Raw genomic sequence first — 15,092 nt, 5'->3', positions numbered from 1 at the left:
TGGAAAAAAAAAAGGTGGTACCCGCTATTATCATCATTATCACAGAATATTCATAACATAATTGGCTTAGCAGAAAAGGAAAGAAAAGAAAAAGTTTTTTATTTTTTTCTTTTCTGAGAATATGTTTCTTCAATGAGATAAAAATGTCAAAATAAATAAATAATGTATGCACTACAATTTAGTAATGCCGTGACATTAAAAATAAAAAAAGAAAAAGAACATAGCCAATAGAAAATATAATCACTCTAGCTAGAAAAAAATGGCAATTAAATATGATAAAAAAAGTACTTAAAGAAAAGATAATGGCTTATATTTTTCAATTATTATTTTTAAAATAATTACCGGAGAAATTTTGACAACACCAAATAACAAAAGTATTCGAATATATAACAAAGAAATACACCTGCAAAATAGCGAGTATTCATTTAAAGTAATTAATACTCGAGAAAATAAGTAAATAACGAAAAATTAAAGTAATAACAAAGCAAAGTTCAGTTTGCCTAGTACACTATTATGCTCATTATGTTGATGGATCATTCCTTAATATAGAAAGAAAATATAATGCTCATTTATTTTACATAACATATTATTTACCCTGTTTTACACGTTTAATATAACAAATAACATAAATACTTTAATTATAAATAAATTGTGTAGAACATTCATTCATTTCTTTCTTTCCTGTCAATCATGACGACTGATCGTTTACATTAATTGATGGAACACTTCGAATGCGCACTATCCTACCAACCATACGATGCCTTCTCCAGACCATCAGAAATACTGATTCTTCTCCGCAGGCTTCCCGGTGAAGACGGTGCCAAACCTCCTTTTGGATTTTGAAATTTGGGTATGCGCTCTTTTCATTTTTATTGTTTGTTGCAATCTTTTGAAGCTTGCCACTTACCAAAGCTCCTTTGTTTTATTTCTGGCAGAACTCGTCCCCCAAACTCCTGAGAGTGAGAAATTAACAAAGAAAGTGGCCCAGTACATCTCTTTATCTGATGAGGAGTTGAAAGTTGAAGGCTTGGTTACCATGAAACTACTCCGCGAGCATGAACTAATTGTTGGCTTTTGGAGCATTGATATAATGTAAGTAGCATTGATATAACTACTCCGCCAAGCTTCCAAAGAGATAAAGGAACAAATTGCCGCCAAGATTGCTGATATAATAACGAAAGTCGTGAAGGAGGATGAACGCTGGGTGGTGGATTGAGCACGTCGCCATCCTAACCCCATGATAGAGGAGGAGGAGATTATGGAGAGGTTCACCGCTACATACCTGAATGAAGGTGCTCTTGGGGCTAGCATTTCCGAAGGAGGTAACAGATCCTTCCGTGTGTTTTTCACCCCCAGTCTCTACCGAATGTCCCAAAGGGACAAAGGGGGGTTCAACAATTATAAGTATAGATCGTCTTAGGTACTCCATGAAGATGTATATCGATATGGTAGATGAGATCATTAGGAGCCAAAGTAACTAGAGTTGTCTCAAGATACAATTAGAGTGGATCCATTTCTAACAATGTGCTTCTCGAATTTTAGAGAATATGGAAGCTTCATGAGTCAGGAAGACATAACTTTATTTACAAGGAGGAACCATATAACTACTCATTGAATGGTTGCACCCTTGCCAATATCTTTATTTATGTCGAGGCATGTCTATACTTGTTTGTTTATGTTGATAGATTGTTGTCTTTTGACAGTATTATGGTTTTTGTGTTGTAGAAACTCTCGAGTCCAAAATGATGAAATTAGTCATGGATGCCATCAAATAGACTGTCTCTTAGATGGAGGGGAGAAAAGGGAAAGGTAAATCAAAGTCTAGGGCCAATAGGACCCGTAAACCAAGACCTCTTAGCTCTGATTCTTCTTTTGACACTCACGGACCAACTCAGGCTGTGAAGGCTTTGGTTTCTAAGACACCTAGTGGGGTGGAAAAGACCCAGGCTAAGGTGGGGGAGACTTCTCGGAGCCAAGTGGCTTCTGATAGTGGGGAAGCGTAAGTAGTTGACCCTCACCAGTCAGCCCCTGAAAAGCCTCCTTTTGGGTCAATAATTCATATAAAAACCAAAAATTCCCCAGAGACCATGACCGTGTCTGACGAGTGTTGTGAAAAATTCTATTGCTTTATAATTGCGCAAGTGTACACAATCACAAACAAGTAATACAATGATAAGTAATCAAAGTTCGTCTCCACAGGGACTTTTTACTAAATAATGTTAAATCAACTAAAAGTAATTCCAAGAATTTCAGATAAAAATAAAATAAAGTCACACATGTAATTCACGAGAAAAATCTATAGCCTTGAATTTAAACTTGAGAACTAATTTTTTAAACTAAATAAACTAAAAATAATAAACTAAAAGTGATTAAAATGGTGGTAATTTCAGATTAGGAAAATAGATTTGGGTGATTAATTTCCACTTGTATGTCCCAGTTGATACAGCAATGACACAGCAATGACTCAGCAATCCTGGGAAAGTTAACAGATTTCAAAAACCAAACAAGCTTTTTCCAAAACTTGCAATAAACCATTCACAATCTCACAATGCATTCCTACATCAGTTTAGATCACAAATAGCCCAATAGAGCATCAAATCCTTAGTTATACATGGTAGCAAAATATTCCTATTTCACTACTAATTAATACCTAAAAGTAAAGGTAAAAATCATGCATCAATTAGAAGGGTTCAACTAGGTCTTACTTTTCCAAGTAAGATCTAGCTTGCTAAATGTTAAAAATGGCCAAAAATTAACATTCATTCAACATTTCATCACAACTAATTGAACTAAGCCAAGATTACTTCATCATTGCAAAATCAAAACACTAGTCCATACAAGGGTTCATAACCACCCAAATCTCAAAAAGTTTAGTGCATAGCTGAAATTAAAAACTCAAAACTAGAAAACATATTGTTCATGGAGTTAAAGAGAACTTGAAGAGAAGGAAATGATACAAACGAAGTGCAGAGAGTGGAAATGAGTAATGAGCTCAAATCCTTTCTTTGAATGTTGCCTTCTTCTCCTTCTTCTCAATCTTCTTCTTCTATCCTTGTACTCTTTCTTTTTCCTCTGTACTTTTTCTATCCTTGCTGCTGTATTTTTTTTCGTACTCTTCCAAAGTGCAGCCAGCCTCTTTTTAATTCATCACCTCCTTTTCTTTTTGCTCCCCAATTAGGGTACCAAAGTTTACCCTAATTGGAAATCCCAATCATCACCCACTTGTCCTTCATTTTCCACATGTTTGTTGAGTCAATAGCCAAATTCCGCCACCTCAGCTCGTTTTTCTTTTCATTAAAGCCAGCTGGACTATCTGCCAAAATAAACTTACTGGGCTGACAAATTGCTACGCGATGAGTGCTACAAAGAATGCTACCAAAGAATAATCACTTTCCTGCTCCTTTTCTCCTTGTCCCAAACATTTTCAAATACCTATTCTTGTATTTTTTCTGCTTAAAACACATAAAAACAACAACATAAGTCCATCTAACACTTACTAACACACACACTTCCATTTATTACAAAGACACAACAAACTAAACACAATTACATAGTATAGACATTAATTGCTCTACAATTCACATTAAATTCAAGCTTAAAGATATGAAAATAACTCTAAATCTTAGAGTTATCAACACCCCAAACTTAGAATCTTGCTCGTCCTCGAGCAATGATAATACAAACTAAACAAAATAGAACACAACAACAAATTTTTACACAAAGACTCAACAAACAAGACAAATGAGAGATTTCATAGAAATTCAAGTTGGCCTAGCGAACATTGATGCTCTCAGAAAAAATGGAATTAAATGGAATAGGAAATTGCTTGCCGTAACTTTATATGTTGCCCCTTTAAAGTTTTTGTCATTGGATAACATTAATATTTCCCAAAAGTCACCTAATCAACAATTTATACAAGTATATCCCACCTAAACTTTGAACTTCTCTCCAACTACCTTAAACTTTTTTTTTTTTTTTCATTCATTTCAGCTCCATAAGTTGGACTAGTGCACTCCTCTCCACTAATGTAGTCTAAACTTATCCCCTTGATCAATAGGACTTTATTAGGCTTGTAATGTTAGGCTTGGGTTAGGGTATGGTTAAGGATGTATTTTAGCTAGCTCAACACCTAACCACTTCACTTGTCAAAAACCGAGCCTCTTCCATAATTTTTTTTTTATTTTGACTCACTTCCCTAATTCATTATACTCACAAGTACTTGATATTAAAATTGACTTCTCTTGCTATGTTTATTCTCTTTTTTTTTTTTTTTTCGTTTTTGCTTCAAATGGGTGGAACACCCCAAACTTAGTTGCAAGAATATATATATGTACTTATTTTTTTCTTCTTTCTTTGCTGATTTTTTTTTTTTTAAACTAAAAAGGAATTTAGTACTATATTATACTTATACATAGCAAGAGAAATTTAATTAAAAATGCATACTAATATACCTTGTGAGCCAATTCCCCCCACCCCAAACTTACAACCCAACATTGTCCCCAATGTGGCTAAAAGTATGATCTTGAATTAGCTCGCCACAAATTACACTCACCGCACTCACCCCAAACTTAATGTGAAACTTGGCTCTTGACAAGTGAGCAATTAAGTTAGGACATATGTGGAAATGCAATTTAGGATGGATGTGATATGTGTGATCGGGTTGCACAACAAAACGAGGCTAACGGCTCAAATTTGGGTGACTAGGGCAAAATTAATTGATAGGGAGAGTTAAAAAGGCTCAAACGTCCAAGGAAGGCCTAAATCATGTCTAAGGGACAAGTCTAACTAGGATTTCGCTTCAAGGAGATGCACTAACCAATTCTAGATGCTAAAATTACATGTGAAATAATCGTATGAGTAAGGCAAAGCATGGTGGAATAAATACAAGTATAAACTAGTGAGTAGAGACTAAGGGAAACATCCATAATATCCAACAATGCAGCATGATAAGGCAACAAGTAAAATTAGGCAGCAACAATAATGGAATGGGCGGAAAGTATCATCATCGAGCAGAACACTAGGCCACAGAAAAACTTAAAAAAAAAAACTCTCAATGCCAAACTAACAACCACATAAACAACATAGAATAAAAGTTCCAAGCACAAAAACAAAGACAATAACTAGCACAATACAATCGAAAAAACAAACAACACAAAACAGAAAAAATATAAAAAATAGCTTAGGTATGAGAAAAACTCCCTCTACTCGGAGTCCTCGTGGGGCTCCTCTGTGTTCGAAGCTGATGGTCCACCCCTTGGGTCTAGAACGTGCTGAGGGAATCTGTGGGAACTTGGCAGCCACAACAAATGCTTGGCGTCACCCTCTTGAATGTTAGGCATTTTTCTTTGGTTGAAGACTACACAGCCACAAAGAAATTCCCCTCTTCTTTTCTCTTTTTAAAATTTGTCCAACACCACACCACTAATTTTTTTTTTCTACCACCACTCCAATCTATCCAAGATCACAACCATAATTTTAAAACTACTCTAACTATTTCAGCACACTTCACCAACTTCAAGAGTCACCCACACTCAACCCAACTACTAGGATTGCACATTCTCACAAAATATACATATTAAATTCTATCCACACACCAAACTAAAACTTCTAATCACACCAAGCTTCCAATATCACTCCAAGAATTTCACAATATAATCAGCCACGACAAGTAACTCCCAACATCACACCAAATACCCTTACAATATCAATAGTACTCAAATTAGATCCATCACTACTTGGCAGCCATGATAAATTTGTCACTGATAGTTTCAGAACCAATTCAAAACTCCACTTAGCAAAGTTATCAAATTTAACACACCCACACACCTCCACTTACTACTCGGCAGCCAAGAACAAATCGAAATAAACAAAAAAAATTAGGGCTTATTCTTGACAAACCAAAGCTGGGAATTTGTCAGATGGATCAGCTATCAAGAATGAATGGAAATGATGATGACGAAGGCTACTTCCGTGGTTGAACTGAGTCGGTAGTTTTGTGCATTGAATGGAAGTTCGTGTGGGTTGTTGCTAAAAGATGAACGTGATGGTGAAGGTGATTTCAGTGGACGGCGAACGTTGGGACTCGTGGTTGCTGAAGCTTAGTTGAAGGGGAGTTCGGTTGATGCAGGGAATCGTATGGATGATGGATTTGGGTGAAGTGGTGATAGTGAGTGGCTGAGTTGATGAATCGGAGGTTGAGTCGACAAGAAGATTGCTGGGTTGACGAGGTGAACGGAGTCAAGTGCGGGTTGAGTTGGATGATGAGGGCTTCAGGTGGAGTTGCTGGTTCGGTTGGTGAAGGGAAGTGAAGAAGATGATGATGAATGTGTTAGGGTTGTAAACATCGGGCGAACTAAGTGGGCCGGGTGAATAGAGGGGGCCCATTGACTTAATTCATAGACCCATTAGACTATGTGGTCAACATTTGATTAAAATCACTCTCCACAATCAACCAAAAAAAAGAAAAAAATCACCCAGTACAATGGCTCAATGATTGATCTGATAAAAGACAACTTCCCCAATGATTGCATCATTAAAACACTTTTTTTTTCTTCTTTTTTTTTTTTTCTCTTTATCAGACCAACAACCACTCTTTTTTTTTTTTTTTTCAAACCCCAATAACAAAACCCTTGATACCACCTGATATGCTTGCTGCCAAATAATGTTGTTAAGCCTTTGCTATAGCAACTGGGTAGTAGTTTTCCACCCCAAACTTAATTTCTTTTGCCCATCTTGAAATTTCAACACTCCATTGCTTTCTTCACTTGATTTTCTCCATACAAAGAAAGGAAATACTTTCTTAAATTCACCATGACATTTATTTAAACTAATTATAATATATCTATATATTTTTTTTTTTATCTTTTTTTTCTTTGCTTTTTTTTTTTTCTGGGTGCCTTTATTGAATTTTTTCTTCTCTTTTCATTCTTTTTTTTTTTTTTTTTTTTCAATTCAATCTTTCTTTTTTCTTTTTCTTTTGGCACCCCCAAATTACAAGTCTCAAACATCCTTCAAAGAGATAGAAGTCTTTTTCGTTGACCTCTCCACCTCCAAACTTCACTCCTTGGCCTTTCACTAAGAATTTTCTTCTTGAAAGTGCATCACGAAGTTCCACCACCCCATCGGGATATACTCTTACCACCAAGAAAGATCCATCACACCTTGAATCTAGTCGTCCATGAGTAGCCTTCGTTAAAGAGTTGGAAAAAATTACTTGTTGCCCAACTTCAAACATTTGAGACCGAAATTTTCTACCAAGCTTCTTTTTCTTTCTCTTCTTTTTGGGGGGTTTTTTAGAGTCAAATGATGCTTTGTCTTTGCTTTCTTGTGCCTCATGATCCTTAGCAATTTCTTTAAGGAGAATCTTCTTTCTCACCTTCTTACTAACTTTGAATTTGGACTCCTCAACCATGTTAGGATCCATATCTCCAATTGCTAAGCATTCTCCTATTGCATCCGGGGCACGTATGGGATGGAAAACCTTAAATGTGGCTTGCTCATCTTGAGCTCTCATGGTGAGCTCTCCTTTTTCAACATCTATCAAAGTCCTTCCCGTGGCAAGAAATGGCCTCCCTAAAATGATTGGAACTTCCCTATCTTCCTCATAGTCAAGAATAATAAAGTCCGCCGGAAAGATGAACTTATCTACTTGTACCAAAACATCTTCAATTTTTCCATCCGGATGAGCCATGGAACGATCCGCTAGTTGCAAAGTGACGGTGGTTGGCCTTGCTTCTCCAATTCCCAACTTCTTGAAAATAGACATGGGCATGAGATTAATACTAGCTCCCAAATCACAAAGAGCTCTTCCAACATCCCGTCCCCCAATAGAAATTGGAATTGTGAAGCTGCCCGGATCTTTCAATTTAGGTGGAATTTTGTTCTTCAACATAGCGCTACAGCCCTCGGTCAAAGCGACCGTTTCAAACTCGCCAAACCTCCTTTTCTTTGTCAAAATATCTTTTAAGAACTTGACATAATTTGGCATTTGCTCTAGCGCTTCTACCAAGGGAATATTGATATGGAGTTGTTTCAACACATCCAAAAACTTCCTAAATTGTCCATCTTGCTGTTGTTTCCGAAATCTTTGAGGAAATGGAAGGGGTGGTTTAGGACTAGAACATACTGGTGCGGATTGCTGACTGTCAGGTTGCTGACCCTTTGCTGTATCAACTGGTCTGGTATCAGCAATTTTCTGGGCAGTTTTTTTACTCAACTTTTCGTCATTTTGGATTGAAGTGGGCTCCCCACTACCCTTTATTTCCTCCTCAGAATTTTTCAGATGCTTGCCACTCCTCAAGTGAATGGCGTTGCATTGTTCATTCCCATCCCTCCTTGGATTCTCCGTGTCACTAGGCAAAGAACCTTGCGGCCTAGCTTTCAATTCATTGGCCAAATGTCCAAGTTGCAACTCTAAGTTTCGAAGAGAGGCAGCTTGACTTTGTATCACCGCATCATTTTTTGCCATATAATCCCGCATAAGACTCTCCAAAGAGCTTGGTTGGGCATTTTGAGCATGTTGTGAATGTCGGGGTTGTTGTGAAAAACCCGGTGGATATGCTTGTCTTCCTTGGGCTGGTGCGGTGCTTGAGCTTGCTCCTTGACCTCCCCAAGACAAATTAGGATGATTCTTCCAAGATTGATTGTAAGAGTTTGAGAATGCCCCATTGTTTCTGTTAAAATTCTGATTTCCCATGTAACAAACTGGACTGGATTAGATGGACACTTCTCAAACACATGCCCTTCTCCACAAAACCCACCTGAGACATCATCACTTTGAATGGCAAAGCAGCTCGGTTGAATATTTTTAGCGTTCCCAATACTCAAATTCTTCAAAACATTCGTCATGGAAGCCATTTCGAGTCGTCAAAGCTGTTATTGCATCTACCTCAAGGACTCCCGCCACTTTTCTACTTGTTGGAGCTCTTGTGTTGGACCATTGGTAGTTGTTACTTGCAATGGTCTCCAAAATCTCAAATGCTTCATTGTAAGACTTCGACAAGATAGCACCATTGGCCGATGCATCTAACACCATTCGAGAAGCTGCATTCAAGCCATTATAAAAGGTCTCCATCTGAATACAATGTGGAATGCCATGATGTGGACACTTTCGCAAAAGTTCCTTAAACCTCTCCCACGCATCACTTGTGGACTCATCTTCAAGTTGCTGAAAAGACATGATCTCACTTCTGAATTTTGCATTTCTAGTAGGAGGAAAGTATTTCCTCGAAACTTCTCAAGAAGGTCATTCCAATTGGTCACGATCAGCGCAAAGTGTTGAGCCATGATCTAGCTGCCTCGTAGTGAGAATGGGAATAGCTTCAACCTTAACACCTCTTCACTTACTCCTTGGATCTTGAAAGAATCACTCACCTCCAAGAATGAACGGAGATGGAGGTGAGGATCTTCGCTGGCATCCCGCCGAATTGCCCCACTAGCTTGGAGCATTTGAAACATCACCGGCTTGAGCTCAACCGCGTGCTTGTATTTCCTGTGCCTCACAATGCCCGGATTGAGCTCATTAAACATGGGGGCTGCATACTCCCTTATAGCCCTTGCTCGATCATCTCGCCAATATGATGGGATTAACAATTTGTGGAGCAACCCCATCGTCATTAAAATTCTCGCCCATGATGTCTCGCCCTTAGCCTTTTGAACCCTTCTTCTTCTTCGAATGTACGTTCAATCTCGGATCAATAGAGCAAGTTCAAAGTCCTCTTGTTGGTTCATACACTATAGATACCCGAGATTTCAAAGAAAAACCAAAGAAGATTAAAAGCACAAAAATTCTTAGAATGTCAATTAGTTGATAAAACAAAATTTAGAACTTAAAAGTCCCCGCAACGCGCCAAAAACTTGTTGTGAAAATTATATTGCTTTATAATGCGCAAGTGTACACAATCACAAACAAGTAATACAATGATAAGTAATCAAAGTTCGTCTCCACAGACTTTTTACTAAATAATGTTAAATCAACTAAAAGTAATTCCAAGAATTTCGTATAAAAAATAAAATAAAGTCACACATGTAATTCACGAGAAAAATCTATAGCCTTGAATCTAAACTTGAGAACTAATTTTTTAAACTAAATAAACTAAAAATAATAAACTAAAAGTGATTAAAATGGTGGTAATTTCAGATTAGGAAAATAGATTTGGGTGATTAATTTCCACTTGTATGTCCCAAATTGATACGAATGACACAAAGAATGACTCGCAATCCCGAAAGTTAACGATTTCAAAAACCAAAGAAGCTTTTTCCAAAACTTGCAATAAACCATTCACAATCTCACAATGCATTCCTACATCAAGCTTAGATCACAAATAGCCTAATAGAGCATCAAATCCTTAGTTATACATGGTAGCAAAATATTCCTATTTCACTACTAATTAATACCTAAAAGTAAAGGTAAAAATCATGCATCAATTAGAAGGGTTCAACTAGGTCTTACTTTTCCAAGTAAGATCTAGCTTGCTAAATGTTAAAAATGGCCAAAAATTAACATTCATTCAACATTTCATCACAACTAATTGAACTAAGCCAAGATTACTTCATCATTGCAAAATCAAAACACTAGTCCATACAAGGGTTCATAACCACCCAAATCTCAAAAAGTTTAGTGCATAGCTGAAATTAAAAACTCAAAACTAGAAAACATATTGTTCATGGAGTTAAAGAGAACTTGAAGAGAAGGAAATGATACAAACGAAGTAGAGAGCAAGGGAAATGAGTAATGAGCTCAAATCCTTTCTTTGAATGTTGCCTTCTTCTCCTTCTTCTCAATCTTCTTCTTCTATCCTTGTACTCTTTCTTTTTCCTCTGTACTTTTTCTATCCTTGCTGCTGTATTTTTTTTCGTACTCTTCCAAAGTGCAGCCAGCCTCTTTTTAATTCATCACCTCCTTTTCTTTTTGCTCCCCAATTAGGGTACCAAAGTTTACCCTAATTGGAAATCCCAATCATCACCCACTTGTCCTTCATTTTCCACATGTTTGTTGAGTCAATAGCCAAATTCCGCCACCTCAGCTCGTTTTTCTTTTCATTAAAGCCACTCGGACTATCTGCCAAAATAAACTTACTGGGCTGACAAATTGCTACGCGATGAGTGCTACAGCAATGCCAGTCAGCAATAATCACTTTCCTGCTCCTTTTCTCCTTGTCCCAAACATTTTCAAATACCTATTCTTGTATTTTTTCTGCTTAAAACACATAAAAACAACAACATAAGTCCATCTAACACTTACTAACACACACACTTCCATTTATTACAAAGACACAACAAACTAAACACAATTACATAGTATAGACATTAATTGCTCTACAATTCACATTAAATTCAAGCTTAAAGATATGAAAATAACTCTAAATCTTAGAGTTATCAACGAGAGAGGGGAGGGTGTTGGGTTTTATGCCCTAAATAAAACTCTGTTTCAATGTAATCCAGATTATTCAATATCAATAAAGTAACAGAAGTAACTTTTCATTCACTTGTGTATGTTTTGGTTCACTTAATCAATTGCTTGTCTATTTGATTTATAAATTCATCCAAACCCTTTTCACATACTTGAACATGTTTATTGTGTTGTCAACACAGTGGAAAATAAACATGACTATGTGAATAAAGTATTCCTAGATTTATCAGAACACTGGGTTTTACTGATATGACAATCTACAACAGAGTTTACTTACATTTGGAGAAATGTTATGTTCTTTCCAGAACATAGGTTAAAGTAAAGCTCAGGTTGGATGCATGGAGTATGCATTGGAATGGACTGATATTGAACTTTGAATTAGATTTTGAAACATACCGTAAACATCTATTCAATTCAATATCATAAGTTGATCCTAGATCACATGATCTAAATCCTGATATGGTTAGGCTTAATTTCAAGAGTATTATTCGTGTTCTTTGATTTGTTAGTTAAGCCTAAATCTTTAGTCTGGGCAATACATACATTTTGGGAACACGGTAGTGCGATTGAGTGGGAGCGCTAACATAAATATGGAATCTATAGCTTCTATCTGGCGAATAGTAAGCAAAGGGTGATTTCCTTCGAGCTTAACCAAACGAGATAAATGATTGAGTACTCATTTCACTTAGTGGAAATATCATTTATACAGGGTTAAGTGTTTTAAGGATAAAATACATTGCAGGGTGTTTCGGTAATTTAAGTCCCTTTACAGTGTAAATCATCCATATAGAGGATCATTGATCACATTAGGATTATAACAATGGATAACTAATAATGTGTCTATATGGTGGAACATATAGAGCATTCTATATACTGAGAGTGCAATTCTGAGTTCTATGTGTGGATTCAACGAAGAATTAATAAGTCAGTGAATTTAAGTGGTAAATTCTAGATCTGCTTATTGGAAGCTCGGATATATAGACCCATGGTCCCCTCACTAGTTGAGATGATATTACTTGTAAGACTCATTTAATTGATTTTAATTAATCAATTAAAAATTCTCAAGATGGACTTGTCTATTTGAGAATTTAGCACTTAATAAGGGCAAAACAGTAAAGAGAGATTTTGAAGGGCATATTTAGTAATTAAGAAACTTTAATTAGTTTCATTATTAATAAAATAAATGATAATATATTATTTGATAATTATTTTTTAATTATTAAATAATTAGATTTGTCATTAATATGGTTGAACAATGGAATTGGCAGTTTTTCACAAAACAGGAAACTATCAGTGTAGGAAAAGGAAAGTTGGAAAAGTGGCAAGCCTTGTTTCCACATTGCCTAGGCCGGCCCACTTAGCTTCCTTTTCCCTTTGATTTTTTCAATTCCAAATGTCAATCATAGCCCTTGGTGGTCTTCTATAAATAGAAGGCAAAGGCTTCAGAGTTACACACATTTGTACAACCTTTTCACAGCTTTATTCTGAAAGAATTTTCTCTCAGAAAATTCTCTCTGAGCCGCCACCCTCTCTCTCTCTATTCCTTCACTGTTTCGAAATGTATGAGTGCTAGAGTAGTGCCCACACACATCAAGTAATACCTCAATCATAGTGAGGAAGGCTGTGTAGAATTCAGAAACAACAAAGAAGGACTATCGGGCTCAGATCTTGATTATACTCTGCTACAGAAAGGAATCAAGGGTTAGAGATCTGAGTGGGAGGAGACATATATTCCGCTGCAATCACTGTAAGATTTCTGATACTCTTATGTGTTTAATTTCATATCGTTTTAGAAGTTCATATTTAGGTTGTTAAATCAACATACTTGTGAGTAGATCTAAGTTCCTGGTAAAATAACTTCCAACAACTGGCACCAGAGCCATGGTAATTGATTTGCTTGCAAGAAATTTGGACTTAAAACGATTTGCTTGTTTTTTGGATGGTATCATGTTGCTTTGAGTGTCATGTTGATGTTTGATTGTTATTTGTGAATTTTGGGAAAAATGGTTACTTTTCTTATTCTGTAATTATTTTTTTTGGATAGTTTGGAAAATTCTAAGCAATTTACCTTTTTACAGAACTCGATTTCGATTTAATTTGAATTAGTTATGAATTTTTGAAAATTAGAAAAATCGGGGTGACGAGCAACTCATCACGCGCGCGGAATGGCTGCTTGCAGCCTTCCTGCGCCGTGATTTCTCGGTCAAGCACCCTGGATCCGCGCGCGGATGGCCATGCACTGCATGCCATCCGTACAGTTCATCCAATTTTCCAATTTTTTCGATTTTTCATGCTATTTCATGGAATTAAATACCGATTTTTTGTGTAGTTTTGTATATTGATTTTTGTTTTTCAAATTTCAAATCTAATTATCAGAAATAAATTAATTTTAATTTTGAAAATTAATTTTAGATATTAGTGTAATTTGATTTTGAAAATAGGAAAAAATCAAGTTTTGCTTACCTTTTTCTTATTTCCTTTAAAATTTGATTATTTTATTTTTTTTAAGGTCAGATATTAATTTTTTTTGGTAACTTGACCTTAATTAAAATAAGATCATAATAATCATGATAATTTTAAAAGAGGAAATAAGGTATTTTTGTTAACTTTTAAATTTTGTTATTTTTTAATTAAATTAAATTGTAAAACAAGAAAAGGGTATGTATTTACCATTTTCTATTTTATTATTTAATTTATTAAATAACATGAAATTTAAAAGGAAAGTTAGCAATTTATTTTGAAATGACATTTAGGTTACCCAAAACCTAATTTTTCAAAATGGTAGGTTTAATTTTATTTTTTATTTTCGAAATAAATGTTTAAAATTAAATAAATCCTACATCCAACTATCCAAATCTAACCTTGTTGCAGGAGTATGTGTTTTAGATTGTTTGTAAGTTTTCTAAAACCTATTATTGCTTGATCTAAATTGCCTTGGTTAACTTGATGATAGATCTGATGATCTAGTTTTAACCAAAGGTTCAATTGACGATAGATCAAGTAAATAATTTGTAACAGGTAATTTTTACAAACTTCTTTCATCTGTGTATGACCTAGCAACATGATAGGATCCATCCAAATGTGTATGCCTGTGTGAGCCTATATGTTTAATTTCTATTATAGATACATATAGGTGGTTGTTGCTAAATAAAATATCATAACTGATAGATTTTATTTAGGCTCATTTAGTTGTGAGCCTATCCAATTAATAACAGTTATTCATTTTAAGGTTAAATTCCTCTCTTTTGGGCCTTGTGTGAGAGTTGGGAGCCTTAGAAGTGGGTGCGACATACTGGACCCAGCCCCCCCTCACATGAACAACCCCAATTGTGAAGGCTCATTTGCCTGATTTGGATAACTGTGCTAGGTTAATTATATTAGTTTGACCTAATAAAAAATTGATTAGCAACATAATTAATTTCATTCTTCCTTGAAATTAATTTAAGAAAAACATAGTTTGAATAGTTATATTCTGGAAAGCTATATGTATTTTTCTTGTTTTTAATTAAATATGGAATTATAACCATATAAATTCTTTCTGAATCTTAATTTTATAATTTCATTAAATATTCCTATTTAAGTTGAGATTTAGTTAAATCTATCAAATCAACTTAGATTTGAATATTTTTGAGTTTCCTATTATAAATTAAGTTGAGGAATTTTGGAAATTGGTTATTAAGAT

At 35.4% G+C, this 15,092-nt stretch overlaps 1 non-coding gene across 1 annotated transcript; it reads left to right on the top strand.

Annotated features, from left to right (window-relative positions):
* The first annotated feature begins 9,089 nt into the window (after positions 1–9,089).
* On the top strand, positions 9,090–9,196 carry LOC133035324 (small nucleolar RNA R71). The gene has a single exon (XR_009686594.1). It is a non-coding gene; the product is annotated as a small nucleolar RNA R71 (small nucleolar RNA).
* Positions 9,197–15,092: the final 5,896 nt, after the last annotated feature.

Source organism: Cannabis sativa, chromosome 2 (assembly GCF_029168945.1).
Source record: "Cannabis sativa cultivar Pink pepper isolate KNU-18-1 chromosome 2, ASM2916894v1, whole genome shotgun sequence".
NCBI lineage: Eukaryota > Viridiplantae > Streptophyta > Magnoliopsida > Rosales > Cannabaceae > Cannabis > Cannabis sativa.
This window is presented reverse-complemented; position numbering and strand designations above follow the sequence as displayed.